General features: G+C 38.9%; 1 protein-coding gene across 3 annotated transcripts in view; it reads right to left on the bottom strand.

Moving 5' to 3' along the window:
- The window catches only part of DCLK1 (doublecortin like kinase 1), a 435938-nt gene that overhangs the window by 6393 nt on the left and 410635 nt on the right, over positions 1-18910 (bottom strand). The gene's annotated exons all lie outside the window — the stretch shown is intronic.

An 18910-nucleotide genomic window follows, 5' to 3' on the forward strand; every position in this document is an offset into this window, starting at 1 on the left:
TTCATCAACATTCTCGCTGGTCAAGATGAAAGGTGATGAAACCATCAGACATGGCGGCTGAGACTGGAGCTCCTCCTCCAACTCCTTTACCCCTGTGCCTCAAGCTAAATGATTTGGCTTTTTTTCTTTTCGGTTTAGCTATTGAGAAGGACCAGTGAATCTGATTAGGATTGGTTTAATATTAATGAGGCTAATTCTTGCTTGAAGTGGGACCACCCCCACTGATTCCACCTACAAATTATATGATCGATTTTTCCATTTTGGAAGGCCTCTGTCGAATTACATAGCTTTGAACATCCTGGCTCTCCCAGTCATCCTTCTCCTACTTGAACCTACTACCAAGTTATAAACTTATGTTGTATGATAATTGGCTCCAGCCCTGGAAGTGGCTATGACATCAGAATTGGAACCTTATGACTTCACAAGAGATTTAACAGGTGTGGGAAGGGGAGGCAGAGTCTCACAAAGAAAGCTTAAACAGATAGAGAAGAGCAAGTAAAAAGACCAAAGAAAAATATCAAATACACATAAAAGTTGAAAGTTTCCTCCCATGAAAGTCCTTTAAAAAAAAAAAAGGTTGTAGCCTAGAGGTTATTCTGCTTTCAGAAGATTATTTTTCCTCTACTGGGATATATGCCACCATTTTTCCTCTTGAAAATTTACTGTTAACTTCTTCAAAGAACAGAGATAAATTTATAGCCAGACTGGTTCTGAGAACAAAGTGAGGACTAAATCCCTCATACAACGGCAGAATAGCATTACTGCAATCTAAGATCTAAAATAGGGCAATCAAAGCCCCCAAATGAAGTAATAAAGAGAGAAAGGGAGACAGTGTGTAGAACGAGTAGAGCAAATGGATTAGTTAGGCTGAGTTACTCCTTTTTTCCCTATCTAGGCTCTGTATAACATTGTTAGGAATCAATGAGGAAGATAAACTTTAATAAGTCATGTCTCGTTTCCAAATAACAGGGCCAGAGCGTTAACACAGTGATGTTTACTTTTGATTCCTTTGCTACATTTGGTTGGGCCCTCATATATTTCTTGATCTTATGCCTACTGACTTTATATCATTTTTTTGTTACTGTAAGACAAAATTCCTCTTATTTAAAACCTACTGGATGTATATATCCTAAGTGTTCCCAAGAAATAGAGGTCTATTTAGTCTGAATCCCATAACGATCATCCTGCAGTTAATCCCAAAGTCAGACACACTCTCCTCTTGGTAATTAAAATATTTCTACTTAAACCTTCTGGAGAAAGAAAGAAAAAAAAAAACGCACACACTGCCATAAAAACTGAGTACTGATCTTTTGCTTTAAAACTAGGCACAGAATGGAATTTAAAACATAAGTAGATGGAAATACCAAATGGAAGAGCTAAAATAGGCTAGGCAAACAGTAAGAAAGAAATAGGGGAAGCATTTCAGCTTTTAAAAATATCTGAAAGTACTTTTTTTAAAGTCACAGTCATGACCACTTTCCTGACATCACCTTTATTTTCCCTGGATTTTCTAAACACTGAAAGTCCTTGAATCTCTCTCCCCCATCCTACCCAGCTTTACCTATAGAAGTAAATTCCCATCCCCTCAGCCCCTGACACTGACTGCCAGGCTTTAGGGGCCTGCAACTGTTTAGCACTCCTCAACTTTAGAGCAATTAAGTTTGCTTGAGGCAATGGCCCTGCTAGGTTTAAAGTTGAATTTCTCCTTGAGTTATTCTTGTTTCTTTAACCCCATAAGGGGATCTCTCTTTCCAGTGCTTTAAGAGTAATGCTCAACACTGGAAAAAGATAGTAGATAGTTCCTTCACACTGAATTTTGTTCATTCCATTTCCCATCCTTTTAACTTTTCTGAGACTTACAATTCAGCTTCTAGGTTTCCTCCCTTCCTTTATTTTTAAGCTTCAAAGTTGTGTGATGATCCTATGTGACTGAAAATAGAATCTTGATTGTTATCTTTTTGATGTCAGAGTTATTCAGCTGCAAAATCCCTTAAAGATTATCTGGTCTAATCTGTTAATTTTAGAGATAAGGAAGTGAGGCCCAAAGAGTTGTTAATCCAATGGTGCCAAATTCAAATAGAAAGGAGTCCCTGTGATTTTGAAAACCTCAAATTAACATTATGTATGTTGTAGTTAAATATTTTATTTTGTTAAACATTTCTCACTTAATCTGGTTCTGTGCACTGGGAATTTTGCCAATTTTTTCATCTCTAGGTTAAGCTGTTGATTTAAAATTACACAACTAGCAGGCGACAGAACCAAGAGTCTATCTTTCCTTAGTTTACTAGTTCTGTCAACATCTTCCACATCTGTCCTCTTCTCATCCCTTTACTACCACTACCCTAGCTGAAACCCCCATTTTCTCCCGACTTCCTCCTACTTGTCCAGTTTTCTTACCCCTTACCTCCAGATGCTCTGAAATCTAGTGATATCAGCTGCCTTACTGTTATTTGAACTAGACATGCCACCTCCTGACTGTTTTCATAGTTCCATGCGGGAACCCTCTCACTCCTCCTCCCTGCTTCCCAGCTTCTCTGACTTTCTTCAGGTTTCAGCTAAAATCCCACCTTATGCAAGAAGTCCTTCCCAGTTCTCCTTAATCTTAATACCTTCCCTCGGAAACTTTCATTTTTAGCTTGTGTATATGTTGTTTGCTTGTTGTCTCCTCCATTATACTGAGCTCTTGGGAGCAGAGACATTTTTCCCCCTTGCTTGGTTTTTTTTTTTTTTTTGCCTTTTTTGTATCCCTAGATACATAATACCTGGCACATAGTAGGCCCTTTATAAATTCTAGCTGATCGATTAATCCTGTCATGTCCTTCTGCTAAAAGTTTGTTAATGGCTCACCATTATTTATAAGATAAAGTCCAAACTCCTTAATCACTCAATACCCTACACTATTTGGCCAAAACCTACTTTTTCCAGTCTTATCTTGTGAATGTGAATCTTCTCTACTCTCAAGAGGACTGTGATATTCACAGTGCTCTGAACATGCTTGCTTATCATTGACTGCATAATCTTCAATGCCTTTTCCCTCATTTCTGCTGACTACCAAAATAAAGTCCAAACTCCTAAGTCTGACATTATTCTTTGTACACAACGGGGCTGTAATTCACCTTTCCTGGTTTATCTCACTCTATCCCACAGGTTCTAAAACATGTGTGTGTGTGTGTGTATGTAATACTCGTGTGTTCCATGGACCTATTCAATCTGGTAAAGACTATGAACACTTTCTCACAATAATGTTTTATAAAAGAAAATCTATGAGATTACAAATAAAGCCAATAATATGAAATGTGGTTATCTAGTTATCTGTTTATTCATTCATTTATTCATCTGATTTTTTTTTTTTTACAGAGTTCAGGTTAAGACTCTGTGCTTTAGCCAAAACAGTTATCCTCTGTATATGCTCCACATCCCTTTCTGTTGCTTGAGTCCCTTGTCTCCCCATGTCTGTTATAGTTATCTGTTCTAGTATATGAGCTCCCTGAAGGCAAGGCTTTCTAACTTGTAGCCTGAGGGCCTAGCACACAGAGGGAAGGATAGAGTCTAAGACCTCCAATATCATTGCTACTGGGAAGTCTAAGATAAGAAAACTCCTTCAACTAACATCAGGCTGGTACCTTTTTCCACAGTCCTAGGAAAACTCCTGGAGCACTTGGGGGTTGTGACTGTCCCAGAGTCACTGAACAGACAGTACCTGTCAGGGGAAAGACCTGAATCCAGGTTTTCCTGGTTCTGAGGCTAGCTCTCTATCAACTACAACACAACTTCTCAGTATTACTTCTAGTTCTACTAAGTTTTTAACAAATTCGTTGAATTGAATTTGAGACCTTGCTCAAATGCTAACTCAACAATAAGTTCTTCCCGGCTCCAAAATGATCTTTGCATCTAATTTTATAGCACGTAAATGTGGGTAAAGGAATAAGCATTTATATATGACCTAGTACATGCAAGGCCCTGTGCTAACAACTTGACAAATATCATCTCACATGAACAGCAATCTTAGGAAGAAGGCACTGTGATTATTCCCACTTTACAGTTGAGGAAACTGAGGCAAAGAGAGACTAAATGACTTGCCCAGGGTCATACAGCTAGTAGGAGTCTGAGGTTGGATTTGAACTCAGGCCTTTTGGACACCAGGCCCAATGAGTGCTCTATCCATTGCACCAACGAGCTGTCTACAGACAAACAGCTCATACAAAAAAATCGAGTTGTTTCAGTTGTGCTCTGGGACCCCATGTGAAGTTTTCCTGGCAAAGATCTTAGACTAGTTTGCCATCTCCTTCACCAGCTCATTTTACAGATGTTAGTGCCCTGACCAGGGTCACACAGCTAGTAAATGTTCAGATTTGAACTCTGGTTCTCCTGACTCCAGGGTCTGTGTTTTATTTACTGCACCATCCTGCTGCCCCTGCATGGTCTAGTCTGTATTATTTTAATCTATGTGTAAGTCTTATACCTACACTAGGCTGTAAAGTCCTCAAGGGTAGGCATTATGTTCTAGGCACCTTAATGCCTCACTCATAATAGGTTATTTATGAATATTGGTTGAAATATGTTGTCATGTGCCCACTCATCATAAAGCAGTAGGTACATAAGTACATAGAAGGTACTTAATAACCATCTGAATAAATGAGAATCTGAGTTTCAGATGCTGTCACATTCAGTCTTCTATGTTACTTTAAGTCTTGACATGGCTACTGGACCAAGGCACTATCATAAATACATAATTGGGCTATGTATTTCTGCTCACTCAATGGACCCAAGAAGTTGGTTACACATTTAAGATTTCATCTATTTATACAGTAAAATGGCTTTTAAAATATATGCTATACTCATTTTCTTTTATAGTTGAACATTCTTTCATGGGTCCTTCAGAACACAGAAAATAGGAGGAAACGAAGAAAATAGTAGTACATGCCCTGGCGAAATGAATCCCTAAAAGTACTATCATGCCAGATATTTAACGGAACTCGCTTCAAGGCATTTTCCCAGAAATCCATTAAACTATAACCACACTGGGCATCTGCACTGCAGCCAATAATTGAGGCAAAATCATTTAAATTCTGGATCTCCCAGCAAAAAAAATATCTAAGGCACACACATCCATCTTCCCCCCTCCCTCTCTCTCTCCCCCCTCCCTTCCACCTTCCCTCCCTCCCTCTTTGTCTTTCTCTCCCTCTCCGTCCCCCCTCCCTCCCCCTCTCTTTCTCTTCTCCCCCTCCCCCATTTTTCTGACTTGGGCTATACAGAAATGGAGTGCATAAATTCCCTCCATTTCTGTGTCCCTGCAGAAGTTATTTACTTGGTATTTAATTAATACTTTATATTGTTTAATAAAATTACATTTTTTTCAGTTTCTTAGTAGAATTGAGTAATTGATGAGTACTTATAATCTAGCTCTAGCCTTGGTAAATAGTTGGATGGATAGCCTATATATATGTTGAATGGACAATGCACCAAATCCAGAATCTGGAGGAAGGAGAGTGGGTAGAGCTTCCATTTTGGAAAAGACACAGTGCTTTAATCAAATCAAAGGATCATAGAGCTGGAAGACCCTTCAGAGGTCATCGAGTTCCCTCCTTTCCATATGAAAACCAGACTCACAAATGTTTCGTGACTTGGCTAAGGGCTATAGAGGTAGGAGGCAATTGCAGTAGGATTCAAATTTAGGTCATCTGATTCCTAATCTAACACTCTTTATCGAATCCACTATGTTATATAGTATACATACTATATATTTGTCTATATACTATTCTATATACTTCTGTGACAATAAATCACAGCTTGTCCCTGAAACAAAATTACATTTCTTTTAACAGCAACATTCTTCTGGTGATGCTATGTAGTAGTGAGTCACGGATTATCACAATCTTTGAGAGATCAAAACTGAGGTTCACTCTAATGGCCATGTAAAGATACCTAGTGGGTGTGAATACTACAACATATTATAAATGATAGATTGCACATTCAAAGCAGCCCAAAGGACCATGATGCAGGAGATTTATGATCACAGAAGGAGGCAGGATGGTTATGTATAAATATCAAGATTGAGGGCTAATTGATGGACAGTCGGTCTGCTGTATTATTTACCACAGGATGTCAAGAGATGCCAAAAGGCACCCAAAGTACTAGATGGATGCCTGTAGAGAATTTATGGGAATACATGGACAAGAGTCAGACAGGATGAGAAAACAGGCATGGATCTCAATTTGTACCACTGTAGGTGTGACCCATATCAATTATATCATAGATCCATTGAAGTATTACTTGGTTGAAAGGTTTATTGGTGCATAAGAACTAAATGAATGGGTTATGCAAGAGATTTATCATACATTTCTTTAGTAATTTATGGCATCATTAATAATTCACAAGGGGACCTGAAATCTTCTTAAAGAATTTTTTTATAAGGCTTCTGAAAGTATAAATCTTGAGCTTGTGTGATCACATTTCAGTGCTAATTCTCAACTAAGAGAAAGTAAACATGAGAAACTCTTGGGAATCAGAGTTTACTACTGTTACCTAAATGAAACTTTAATTTTGCTATTTTAAAATAAGTCTGTAATAGCATTAGCTATATGACGTCCTAAGATAGAGCCATAATAACAGGTCAATAAAACCCATTAAACAGAAATATTGTTGTTCAGTTGTTTCAGTCATGTCTGACTCTTGGTGACTCCATTTGAGGTTTTCCTGGCAGAGATCCTGGAGTGGTTTGTCATTTCCTTCTCCAGCTCATTTTACAAATGAGGAACTAAGGCAAACAGGATTAAGTGACTTGTCCAGGGTCACACAGCTAGGAAATGTCTGATGCCATATTTGAACTCAAGAAGATGAGTCTTCTTGACTTCAGGCATGGCATTCTATCCACTGTGCCACTTAACTGCCCATTATCCAGAATATATATTTGATGTAAAATATTATGGGGAATAATATGGCTGTGTCACACAGAAAAAAAAAAAACCTACTCCAACATAAGAAATGAGTAAGTGGCTGTCTGGTGGAAAATAAAGCTAACATGAAAACTGAAGGATAACAACATAATATTTTAGCACCTTGGTGGATTCACCAACACTAGTGGATTTCTTAGAGAAATGAAAATTTACTTTGAAAATAATTCAAAAGGCAGTTTTTTCATGATACTTGTTATATCACCAGGAGATCTGCATAATAATTGCTGAAATGTAATCGGCTGAAGACCTATATTGTTACAATGAATTTTGTATCAGATTCATGTCTTGCATTTTATGACACATAACATTTTGAAGAACATAGTTATATATGCAGGAGATAGATTTGGAGGTAGAAGGAATCTTAGAAAGCATCTGGTCCCATTCCCTCATTTTACAGATGAAGGAACTAAGGTACGGATAAAGTAATTGGTTTGCCAAGGTCACACAACTACAGCTTCGTACATCCTCCTAATAACCTTGTGATGGAGTTAGGGCAAATTCTATATTATTATTTTAGCATTATAAACAAGAAAACTGAGATCCAGAGATGTTAAAGGGACTTCCTCCAGGTCATATGGCTAGTTAATATTAAAGTGAGACTTAACTCTTAGATTTCCTTCTCTCCCTCACTGCTCTATTGATTTTTCAATTGGATTGGAACCAGTAATCATATTTTACATAATTATAACTTTAGATAGCGGGAATTCAAATACATGCAATGGTTACTTTGTGGGATGCATTATTTTTACTAATTGGGACCTAACTTAATTCAGTTTCCTCATTTCTAATTCGTTTAATAGTTATTTGTGTGTCTCATCCCCACTCCACTACCCTCTAGTAGGTTGTAAACTTCTTGAGGTCAGAAAACCATCTTATCTCTGTGATTCTCTCAGAACTTAGCATAGCACATCAGGCTTTAAGGATGTGTGATTCTGTTGGATTGTAGAAGCAAATCACAACCCCTAGGGCCTTAGTACACTGGCTAAGTATGGTAGAAAAATTAATCACTCTACAGCCAACAAAATGATGAACTTCTTCAAATTTAACTAATTTGGTCCCTGGGTAACAACATGTAGTCTGTTCTTGGTTTTGACCTTGAATCCCTTCCAGATGGGTAGATACTGCTGGAGCTTGCACCCCTATGGTGTAACTTTTGAGAATCCAGGGTCACCTCTGTACCATGACAAGGCTCTAGAGGACTTTATTGGACATGTACCAGTAGTTGTTTTCTTAATCAATGGACTACTGAGAAACTGTAGTTACTCTCTGGTAATCAACATTTAACTTTCTGGTGTCTTGGATACTCTACACAAACTATTCTGGAATCTTTCAGTACACTTGAAAATCTTATTCACACACATAATACATCTATATGTACTGTATACCTACCTAGTACAGAGGGGGAAAGAGGAAGTCATGTAATACAGAGAGGGTGGACCTTGGAGTATTAAGTTTAAAAATCCTGCTTCTGATGTATACTAGCTATGTGACTCTGGGCAAGCCACTTAATGTCTTAGTGCCACCAGGCAATTCTCTAAGAGTCTAATTTATAGAGGAATTGCCTCTCTCTAGGTCTAATTTCCCCCTTCTGCCCAAGTAAGGAAAGTATTTGGGTAGGAGTAAAACACAAGATAGGATATGTTTTAACTATGTTTCTTTGTGATCTGGCTTAGCAGACATTTCTTCAGCACCTACCATTTTAAACTTGATTCCTTCAGAAAAAGTACTAGACCAAATCAGGAAAAGGTTACTGTACCACTCATGGCCTGTGTGGTCTTGGCAAGTCACTTAATCCTTTCTGGGCCTCAATTTACTCTTTTATAAAATGAGAGGCTTGGACCAAAAGATCTCTAAGGTCTCTTTCTGCTGTGAAATTATAATAATTATTAACATCATCATATTATCTACTACACACCTCGATAATCTTTTCTCTTAGCAAAAATCGTAATTCTCAGCCTTCAGGCCATAAGCACTTCTGCTCTGGGATGCAGGCAAGATTTTCAGTGGGAAGAGCATCCTTTTAGTTATGAGGCAATGTTTTCTGTCATGTCAGTAATTATTGGATTTAAGTAACTGCATTTTTCAGAAGCAAATAGTGAGTTTTTTCTTTTTTTGCTTCCTCTTAATTTATTGCTAGCCATCAAAAAAAATCTTCATTTCATTAATAAAAGAACATTATTGTGCATTTTGCTTTTTAGCCCATCCATTATTCATACTACCTAGGAGAATGAGCTGTAGATGCAGATGTTCATGCATTAATCTGAGAAACCCTTTTCTTCGCTCCCATTCTCTCTCTCTCTCACTCTGTAGGGACATGGCTGCAATTTGCTTGCCATTTTGGAAATGCTTTGCTTGCTGGCAAAATTAAATTGGCAAATCTATCCAAATTTCTGCCCTCTTCATTTTCTACTTGGCTTATTATTGTACTTAAAATTTTATATACATCTATGTATATATACATTCATATATGTTATATATATATAACATATAAAACTCTGTATATATATATATGACTTTCTTCAGGTCATATGCTAGTTAATATTAAAGTGAGACTTAACTCTTAGATTTCCTTCTCTCCCTCATTGTTCTATTGACTATACTGTTTTCTATTTATCTGTTGAAATCCTCTCCATCCTTTAAAACCTCTTGCATATACTTCCTCCATGGAACCTTCCTTGGTTCTTCCTTCTCCCCTTCTTCAAAAGAGCTGTTATTGATTTCTCCTTCATGTGACCTTATAGCAATTTTAGCTTCTCTTAAAATTTGGATGGGAAGAGAACTCAGTGGGAATAATAATGTGTATATACTTATTAAAGAGAACACTTAAATCCTAGCTTCTGCCCCCCTCCCCAACATTTTGGGATCTTGCCAGGGATGACAATATATATCCATATAAATGATATAGAATTTTCCAGTAGTAAAGATGGTCATTAATGCAGTAAACAAAGAGGCTCTACAGAATGAAATTGAGAAACCTTCTAACCTGGTCTCTGGATACAGAATTATTAGCCCACTGATTCTTTTGATATTTTCAGGACTGGCAATACTGTATAAGAAGCCATTCTGGGGTTATAGCTTTATCCTGCTTCTCAATATGTTTTCAAAACTGTCAGCCACAGTCTTCCTTCACCCAGAATCTCAGATGGGCTAAAACGTGTGATCATTTTGTGACATAAACAAATTGGACGATGAAAACGAGAGTCATTGATCTTCATTAGTGATATCTGGCAGGTTCTGAGCCCCTCTTCAGAAGAGAAAGGTCACACACTTGTTTCATCGCAGAGCATCAGGAGTTCTAGAGGTATGTTAAAAACTAAATCGGGATTTTCATTTTTTCCTACCTTATTATTCATAACAAAAAAAAACCAAAAAGAACCACGTGTACCTTACTTTAAAAAACCTCATGAATTTTTAATTTAGAGGATTTAACTCCTTTTACAACAAGATTATTTTATAAAATCAGGTAAGCCAAAGGTTCTTTGGCACAGCGATTTCTAAAAGTTGACAACTTTTCAAAATCTGATTTACTTATAACTGCTCAGGGATGCTGCTAAAGGTGCTATAAACTACAGAAGGAACATGGGCTTCGGAGTCAGAGGACCTGGGCTGGAATTATAGATTAGTTTCTTTATTCCCTGTAACCATGAGCAAGTCACTTTGCTTCTCTGGGTCCATTTGTACTCTGTAAAATGTGGGTGTTAGGACTGGATAACTTCAGAGACCACTGCCAGATCTTAATTTAATAATAATAGCTAGTATTTATATAGTACTTTAAGATGTGTGACCTTGATCATGTCACTTAGCCCTGTTTGCCTCAGTTTCCTCATCTATAAGATAAAAAAAACAAAAAGCCTTACTAAACTCCTCATCTGGAGAAGGAAATGGCAAACCAGTATCTCTGCCAAGAGAAGTCAGACACAACTGAAAAAGAACTGAACAGCAAAAGCTTTGCAAAGCACTTCACTAGGTGGTGCTGTGGTGCTCAGAAGGCTGGATCTGGAATCATGAAGACCCAAGTTCAGTTCTGCCCTCAGGCACTTAACTAGCTGTGTGACCCTAAGCGAGTCATTTAATCACTTGCCTCAGTTTCCTCACCTGAAAAATGGGGATGATGATGATAACAGCACTATCTCACATGGTTGTTGCAAGGATCAAATGAGATCATAACTGTGTAGCACTTAAGCCTAATGCCTGGCACATAGTGGGTACTATATAAATGTTAGCAGCTATTATTATTATTATTAATTATTCTTATCTCATTTGATACATTGATTGTCTCTAACTTGCAGATGGTCACACCAGAGCTGAGAAAGGTCTGTGACTTGCCCAGGGTCACACAGCTGGTTAGTGTCTGAGACAGGATTTATAGTCAGGTTTTCTTGACTCTCTGCCCAATACTGCACAATGTAGAAGGCGAGATCAAGTCTTTCTGTACAGATGCCCTCAGAGGAGTTTTAGCACAGCATTTCAGAACAGCAGGTTATTTTCAAGTATACTTACAGAGTTTAGTTTAGTTATTTGAAGTGAGATCTTTATACCATATATTCTTAGTAAAACTGAAAAGGAAAATACATGACAAACCACCTGGGGATATGATGCTTTACTTTCAATGATCAAAGCCATGATTTTGGGAGAGATGGCTTTTATAATACCATTATTTTTTTTTTTGGAGGGCAATTGGGGTTAAGTGACTTGCCAAAGGTCACATGGCTAGTTTTTGTGTTAAGTGTCTGAGGCTGGATCAGAACTCAGGTCCTTCTGACGCTAGAGCCATTGCTCCATTCACTGCGCCACCTAGCCGTCCCTATAATAACATTTTTATAGATGATATGGATGAGATCACTTTAATTCCAAATTTTCAAAACTTAACAATTTCACTTATAAAATTTTATTGCATGCAAAATGTCTCTGTTGAGAACTACTGGACTGTGTAAATAATTTACTTCACTCCCCAGAGTAAATTGAACAATTACAGCTGAGTTTTACATGTGGTGCTTTTTTTAAAGAAAAGCCTTACTAAGTGCCTTGCTAAGTCTGCTAAGGTGTTTTTTAAAATCATATCATCTCCTTTGAGCTGCACAATAATCCTAGCAGTAGGACACATTCTAGGCATTGGTGTTTACCACATATTACAGCTATGGAAACTGAGCCTTAGACAAGCTAACACACTTGCTCACATAGTTCCTAAGTGTGTAAGGTGGGGTTTGAATACAGGTCTTCCTGGTTCCAATTCCACTGCTCTATCTACTATACCATGCTGCCTTTCAATAAACACTTATTAAGCTCCTATTCTTTAAGGACCCCTGAGCTAGCCTTGGGGATCAGTATAAAGTGAAACATTGTCCTTACCTCATGGAGCTTATATTTAATATGAGGTGGCACAAATTTTAAGTGCATAAAAGAAGTACCATGTACCAGGTACTTATGCAAGGTCTGAATAAGGAAAAGTAATTTCTAAGTCAAGGAGGAGGAATTAGGGAAGGTTTCAGGGAGGAGTAGTCATGGCAGCCATATCTTGAAGAAAATTTGGAATTAAAGGTATCTAATCCATATCATCTATAGGAATGTTATTATAAAAGCCATCTCTTCCCAAATCATGGCATTGATAATTGAAAGTAAAGCATCACATCCTCAGGTGATTGGTAATATATTTTCCTTTTTAGTTTTACTAAGAATTCATGGTATCAAAATCTCACTTCAAATAACTAAACTAGACCCTGTAAGAATACAGTAGTATGTGCTTATGGATAGAGCTGGGTTTGGGATAGGTTTTCCAGACATTGGGAATGACATTGATAAAATCTCTGGCATCCACAAAACAGAATGGTTCTGAAGGGTAGAGATTAGTCTGTGTTAGACCATAAAATATATGGTTGGAAGTTGAAGGAAATAACACTGGAAAGGAAGGAAGGGTTTGAATGACAGGCAAAGGAATAAGGGATTTTATTTGGTGGGCAAGAAGGGGGGACCATTGAAGGAATATGAATGCAGGAGTGATATTATCAAATCAGTGGACAATGAAGCAGTTTCTCAATACTAAGGCTATAGTAGAAGGGGAGAGCTAGAGCTGGGGAAACAAGTTAGGGGGCTCCCAAAGCAATCCTGGTGAGTTGAAATGAGTGCCTGGGCTATAGTAGGGACAACTGGCACTAAAAAGGAGCCTATGAATGTGAGAGCTTATGTAGGACTGACAACTGATTGGATCTGGAAGGTGAGGGAGGAGAGAGAGCACTCTGAAGGGTCAAGTGCCAGAATTGAGTAAATAGTGGTTCTTTTGACATAAATAGGGAAGTCAGAATGAAGAATAGCTGTTTTGGTTCTAGATATGGTAAATTAGAATATCCAGGTGAAAAACTCTGATAGTGAGTTGGCAATGTGGACCTGGAGTGTAGAGAAGGAGGTCAGGGCTAATGATGGAGATTTTGGGAGGTATCCCAGTAGAGGTGAAAGTCAAAATTGTGGAACAGGATAAGATTGTAAAGAAAAAAGTTTAGATTTAAAAATACACAACTTTGGTGATCACCAACATTAAGAGGTGAGGAACAGGAAGAAGAGTCAATGAAGAAGACAAGGAAGGAGTGGTTAAAGAGTAAGAAGCATCAGGAGAGAGTACAAAAAGGGGGCAGTCAACCACGTCAAGAGATACAGTAAAGTTAAGGAGGATAAGGACTGGGAAAAGGTCACTGGATTTTATATTAAAGAAGTCATTGGTGACCTTTGAGAGAGCAATTTCATTAGAGTAAAAGAGGCAGAAATCATATCACAAAGGCTTTAAGACTGAATGAGTGGTGAGGAAGTGTAATTACCGGGTATAAACTTTAAAAAAAAATGTGTTGGTGAAAAGGAGAAGGACGAAAATGTTGTTCCCCTGTCTGATGATAATCATTTTGCCACATGCCTTACCCCCTCCTAAACCTATTCTTTGTCTTCATCTAGACCTCCAGTCCAGACCTCTAACCCCTCAGTATTACTTCTTCACTTTCTTCCCTCTCCAATCTTAACCCAAATAAATAGCCATGTCAACTCTGCACTATCCTCTGCTCTCAAACCCCTTAACCCTTGTTCTTTCACCACTTATCTCTTGCCAGACTTTAGTTCTGTATTGCTTCCACCATCTTCTGCTCTTACTAGTTGCTGAGTGCAAGTGGAATTAAATCATACTGATTACAGATTGATGTGATCCAACCCTAGCTGGATCCTCACTACATCAAGGTAGTCCTCTCTAATTAATTCCCTATCTTGATCTCCACAGAAGCTCTTCTAAACTTTTTCCCCCCTCCTCATAAGTCTCCCAACCTCAATCCACCTTTCAGCTGAGGACTTTGCCCTTACTTTGCTGAAAAAAATTGAGGGTCCCTTTTCTCCCATTTTTCTTCATTTCAAAACCCCTTAACACTATTTCTTACCCTTTATTCCCTTCCCCTAGGCTTTGGTAAAGAGGCAGCCATTTTCTTTGCTGAGGTCAACCTCTCTATACTTGCTTACGTCTATCTTTTCTTGTCTTCTCCAGCTAATTGTATCCTTGATCACTGCTTTTCTTTCTTTCAAAGCTTCAGCTCTTCTATCTACTGGTTCCTTCCCTAATGCCTTCAAACACATCTAAGTCTCTCCCATTCTTAAAATATCTTAATTAAACCATATCTCCTCAGACTATCATTCCATATCATTCCTCCCTTTCTTAGCCAGACTTCTTGGAAAAATTTGTCCGTACTCATTGCTTCCACTTCCTCTCCTCTCATTTCTCAACCCTTTACAATATGGCTTCTGATCTCATCACTCCACTGAAACTGCTCCAAAGTTGTTGCCAGGTCTTCATTACCAACCTTCATCACTCACAACTATTCTCTGGATTTTCATAACACTGTTCTTTCCTAATTTGCCTTTTACTTGTCTGACCACTTTTTCACAGTCTCTTTTATTAACTCATCATTCACTTCATGTCTCCTAAGTGTGGTTATTCCCCAAAGTCCTGTCCTTAGCCTGCTTCTTTTGGTAACCTTTTCCTACATTATTTTGGCAACCTCAACAACAACCATGGGTTTAACTATCATCTCTATACATATGACTCCAAGATCTATATATCTAGACCAAGGGTGGGGAACCCATGGCCTCAAGGTCACACGTGGCCTTCTAGGTCCTCAAGTGCGGCCCCTTGACTGAATCCAAATTTCACAGATAGAGGGCTACATGTGGCTTCGAGGCCACAGTTTCCCCACCTCTGATCTAGACCCCAGTCTTTCCTCTGACTTAGTTTCACAGGAACAAGTGCACATGAGACATTTCAACTTGAATGTCCCAGATATCTCGAAACTTATTGTGTCCAAAACTCAACTCATTAACATCCCCCTCCTCAAACTCTCTGCTATTCTAAACCTCTTTATTTCTGCTGAATGTCTTATGATTCTTCTAGTCTCTTGGGTTTGTAACCTTGGTATTTTCCTGGACTCCTTACTCTTCTGACCTTCATATGTACAATTGTTTGCCAAATCTTGCTGTTTTTACCTTCACAACCTTCCATCATTCTTCTCTCCATTTACACAGCTACCACCTTAGTTCAGGTGGTTATTACCTCTCACTTGGATTATTCAAGCAGACTTCTAATTGGTTTCCTTGCCTTAAATTCCTCCCTTCTCCTGTCCACATTACATACTATTGCAAATTTTCCTTAAACACAGATCTGATCCTGTTACTTCCTTACTCAAATCAAGTCCAGGGCTTTCTATTGCCTCTAGGATAAAAAAAATATACCCCCCACCTATGCCCCAATCTAACTTTTACCCTAACCCCCTCCCCCACTGGCCATTTCACATGCCTAGAATTCAACCCCTCAACCTCTAGTTCAGAGTCTTTTTCTTCCTTTAAGATATAGCTCAAAGGACCATTTTCTGCATAAAACCTTTTCTGATGTCCTCAACTCCTAATGCCTTCCCAAACACTTTGTATATATTTATTTATTCAGTTTATAGTTATGCTGTTGATACTTATATATACCTAGATATATCAGAATTGGAAATGTAAGCTCCTTATAAGTAGGGATTGCTTCATTCCTTACACTTTTCTCTCTAGCACCTTTTAAAATGCTTTGCACATACTAGGTACTTTAATAAATACTTATTGTTTGACTAATAGTTTATAGTAGCTGAGGCTCTACAGCATCAATTTAGAAAGGATGAAATCAGCCTGATTTATATGACTTTCTCTAGCAAGTCTCAGTAGCTTGAAGTAGGCTTGGACTAGTAATAATATGGTGGCAACTGCCTTGGTTAAAGATGAGTAGATTAAGAATGGCAGGAAAAGGGGGCAGCTAGGTGATCCAGTGAGTAAAGCACTGGCCTGGAGTCAGGAGGACCCGAGTTCGGTTCTGGCCTCAGACACTTAACACCCACACAAAAAAAACTAGCCATGTAACCTTGGGCAAGTTACTTAACCCCAACTGCCCTCCAAAAAAAAAAAAAAAAGCAAAACAAAAAAGAATGGCAGGAAGACAAGTGGGAGAGCCATTCCAGACTGGTTGTCCAATGGATCACTGGAATAGTTGATAGTGAGATTAAAAATTAATAGAGTGGGTGGAGTCAAGATGGCAGAGTAGAAGCAGGACCACCCCGTTGCTCCGGCTTCCACCTTCCCCAATCCATGTGAAAAGGGACTCTAAACAAACTTTGGAGCTGCAGAACCCATAAAATGACACAGAGAAGCTAACCTCCCTCTGAGGACAGCCTGGCAGGACAGCAGGAATCAGCCAGCGCAGCACTCTGGGAGCCAAGCCTAGCCCCACACCAAGGCTTTAGCCCCAGGGCGGGCTTGACCAGCCACCTGCCAGAGGGACTCCAGATCAGCAGCAGCTTTGGCCGTTTCCAGAATTATCAACACATAGATGTGAAGGACAAAGTGAAAGGTCAGTGCAGTCTGGACTTTGGGACCCAGTAAGTGGGAGTGCTGTGGCTTTTGCCCTCAGGGCAAGAAGCCTCTGAGACACTGGCACAGCCAGCCAGCCCCATGTGGCAACTTCAGCTCCTGGCCTGCAGAGTGTAGGGGGACCTAGCACCAGTCTGAGGGGTAATCGCTCTTGCTTTAACCTGCTTGGATCTGGATTGCAGTCTAGGGTGGAGGTCCTGGGGTGTGTGTCCAGCTTTCCAGAGTGTGTGGAGACCTCAGAGAGGGCACCCATCTAATACCTCCGGCAGCTGAGAAAACCCCAGCGTTTGGGACAAAAGCTCCCCTGTCTGGTGGCAGAGTCCTACTGTGGCAAAAAGCCCAGGGATCAAGTGACTGAGGGGCAACATGACCAGGCAAAGGAAACAAAGCATTCAGAAGATTCCAACATTAGACTCCTATTTTGGGGACAAAAAGGAGCAAAGCATGGAACAGGAGGAAGACAGTGAAGTCAGAACTCCTGAACCAAAAGCTTCAAAGGAAAATATGAGCTGGTTACAGGCCATGGAGGACCTTAAGAAGCAGATAAGAGAAGTGGAGGAAAAATTGAGAAGAGAAATGAGAACAATGCAAGAAAATTATAAAATGAGAGTCAACAGCCTTACTGAGGAAAATCACACCTTAAAAAAATAGACTAATTCAAATGGCAAAAGAGGCTCAAAAAGGCAATGAGGAGAAGAATGCCTTAAAAAGCCAAATTTTCCAGATGGAAGAAGAATCTCAAAAGCTCAATGAGGAGAATCATTGCTTCAGAATTAGATTGGAGCAAATGGAAGCTAATGACTTTATGAGAAATCAAGATGCTGTTAAACAGATCCAAACAAATGAAAGAATAGAAAGCAATGTGAAATTTCTCATGGGAAAAAACACTGACCTGGAAAATAGATCCAGGAGGGATAATTTAAAAATTATTGGACTACCTGAAAGCCATGATCAAAGTAAGAACCTAGAAATCATCCTCCAGGAAGTTCTCAAAGAAAACTGCCCCGATGTTTTAGAACCAGAGGGCAAAATAGAGGTTGAAAGAATCCACCCATCACCTCCTGAAAAAGATCCCAAAAAGAAAACTCCTAGGAATATTATAGCCAGGTTCCGGAATTTCCAGATTAAGGAGAGAATATTACAAGCAGCCAGGAAGAATCAATTTGAATATTGTGGAAACACAATCAGGATAACCCAGGATCTGGCAGCTTCTACACTGAAGGATCGAAGGGCTTGGTATATGATATTCCAGAGGTCAAAGAAGCTGGGATTAAAACCAAGAATCACCTACCCAGCAAAACTGAGTATCATGTTTCAGGGGAAAATATGGTCATTCAGTGGAATAGAGGACTTTCAAGCATTCTTGCTGAAAAAACCAGAGTTGAATAGAAAATTTGACATTCAGTTACAAGAAGAGAAGCATGAGAAGGTAAACAGGGAAAAGAAATCATATGGAACTTATCAAAGTTGAACTATTAACATTCCTACATGGAAAAACAATAATTGCAACTTATGAAACTTTTCTCAGTAGTTGAAGGGAATATAAATATATATATATGTATATATATATATACATATATATATATGTGAGGGTATATGTGCATATAAATATGTATGTAAATGTGTGTATATATGTTTGCAGGTATACATAGATAGAGGGCACAGGACCATTTTAACAGGAAGGGATGATACTTAAAAGGTGAAATTAAGAGGTGAGAGAGGAATATAATGAGAGGAGATGGGGAGAGACAGAATGGGGTAAACTATCTCATATAGAAGAGGCAAGGGAAAATGGTTACAATGGAGGGGAAGAATAGGAAGGCAAAAGGGAATGGGTCAACCTTATTCCCATTGAATTTGGCTTGAGGAGGGAATGAAATATACACTAAATAGGGTATCTCACCCTCCAGGAGAGTAGGGGGGGAAGGGGATGAGAGGGGGGATGATGGAAGGGAGGGCAGGCTGGTGGGAAGGGAAGTTGGAAGCACCCACTGTTTGAAAGGGACGGGATCAAAGTAGAGAATAGAACAAGTGGGAGG

Source organism: Petaurus breviceps, unplaced genomic scaffold, assembly GCF_028583685.1.
Source record: "Petaurus breviceps papuanus isolate PSGF00001 unplaced genomic scaffold, PetGlider_PUasm1.0 91133, whole genome shotgun sequence".
NCBI lineage: Eukaryota > Metazoa > Chordata > Mammalia > Diprotodontia > Petauridae > Petaurus > Petaurus breviceps.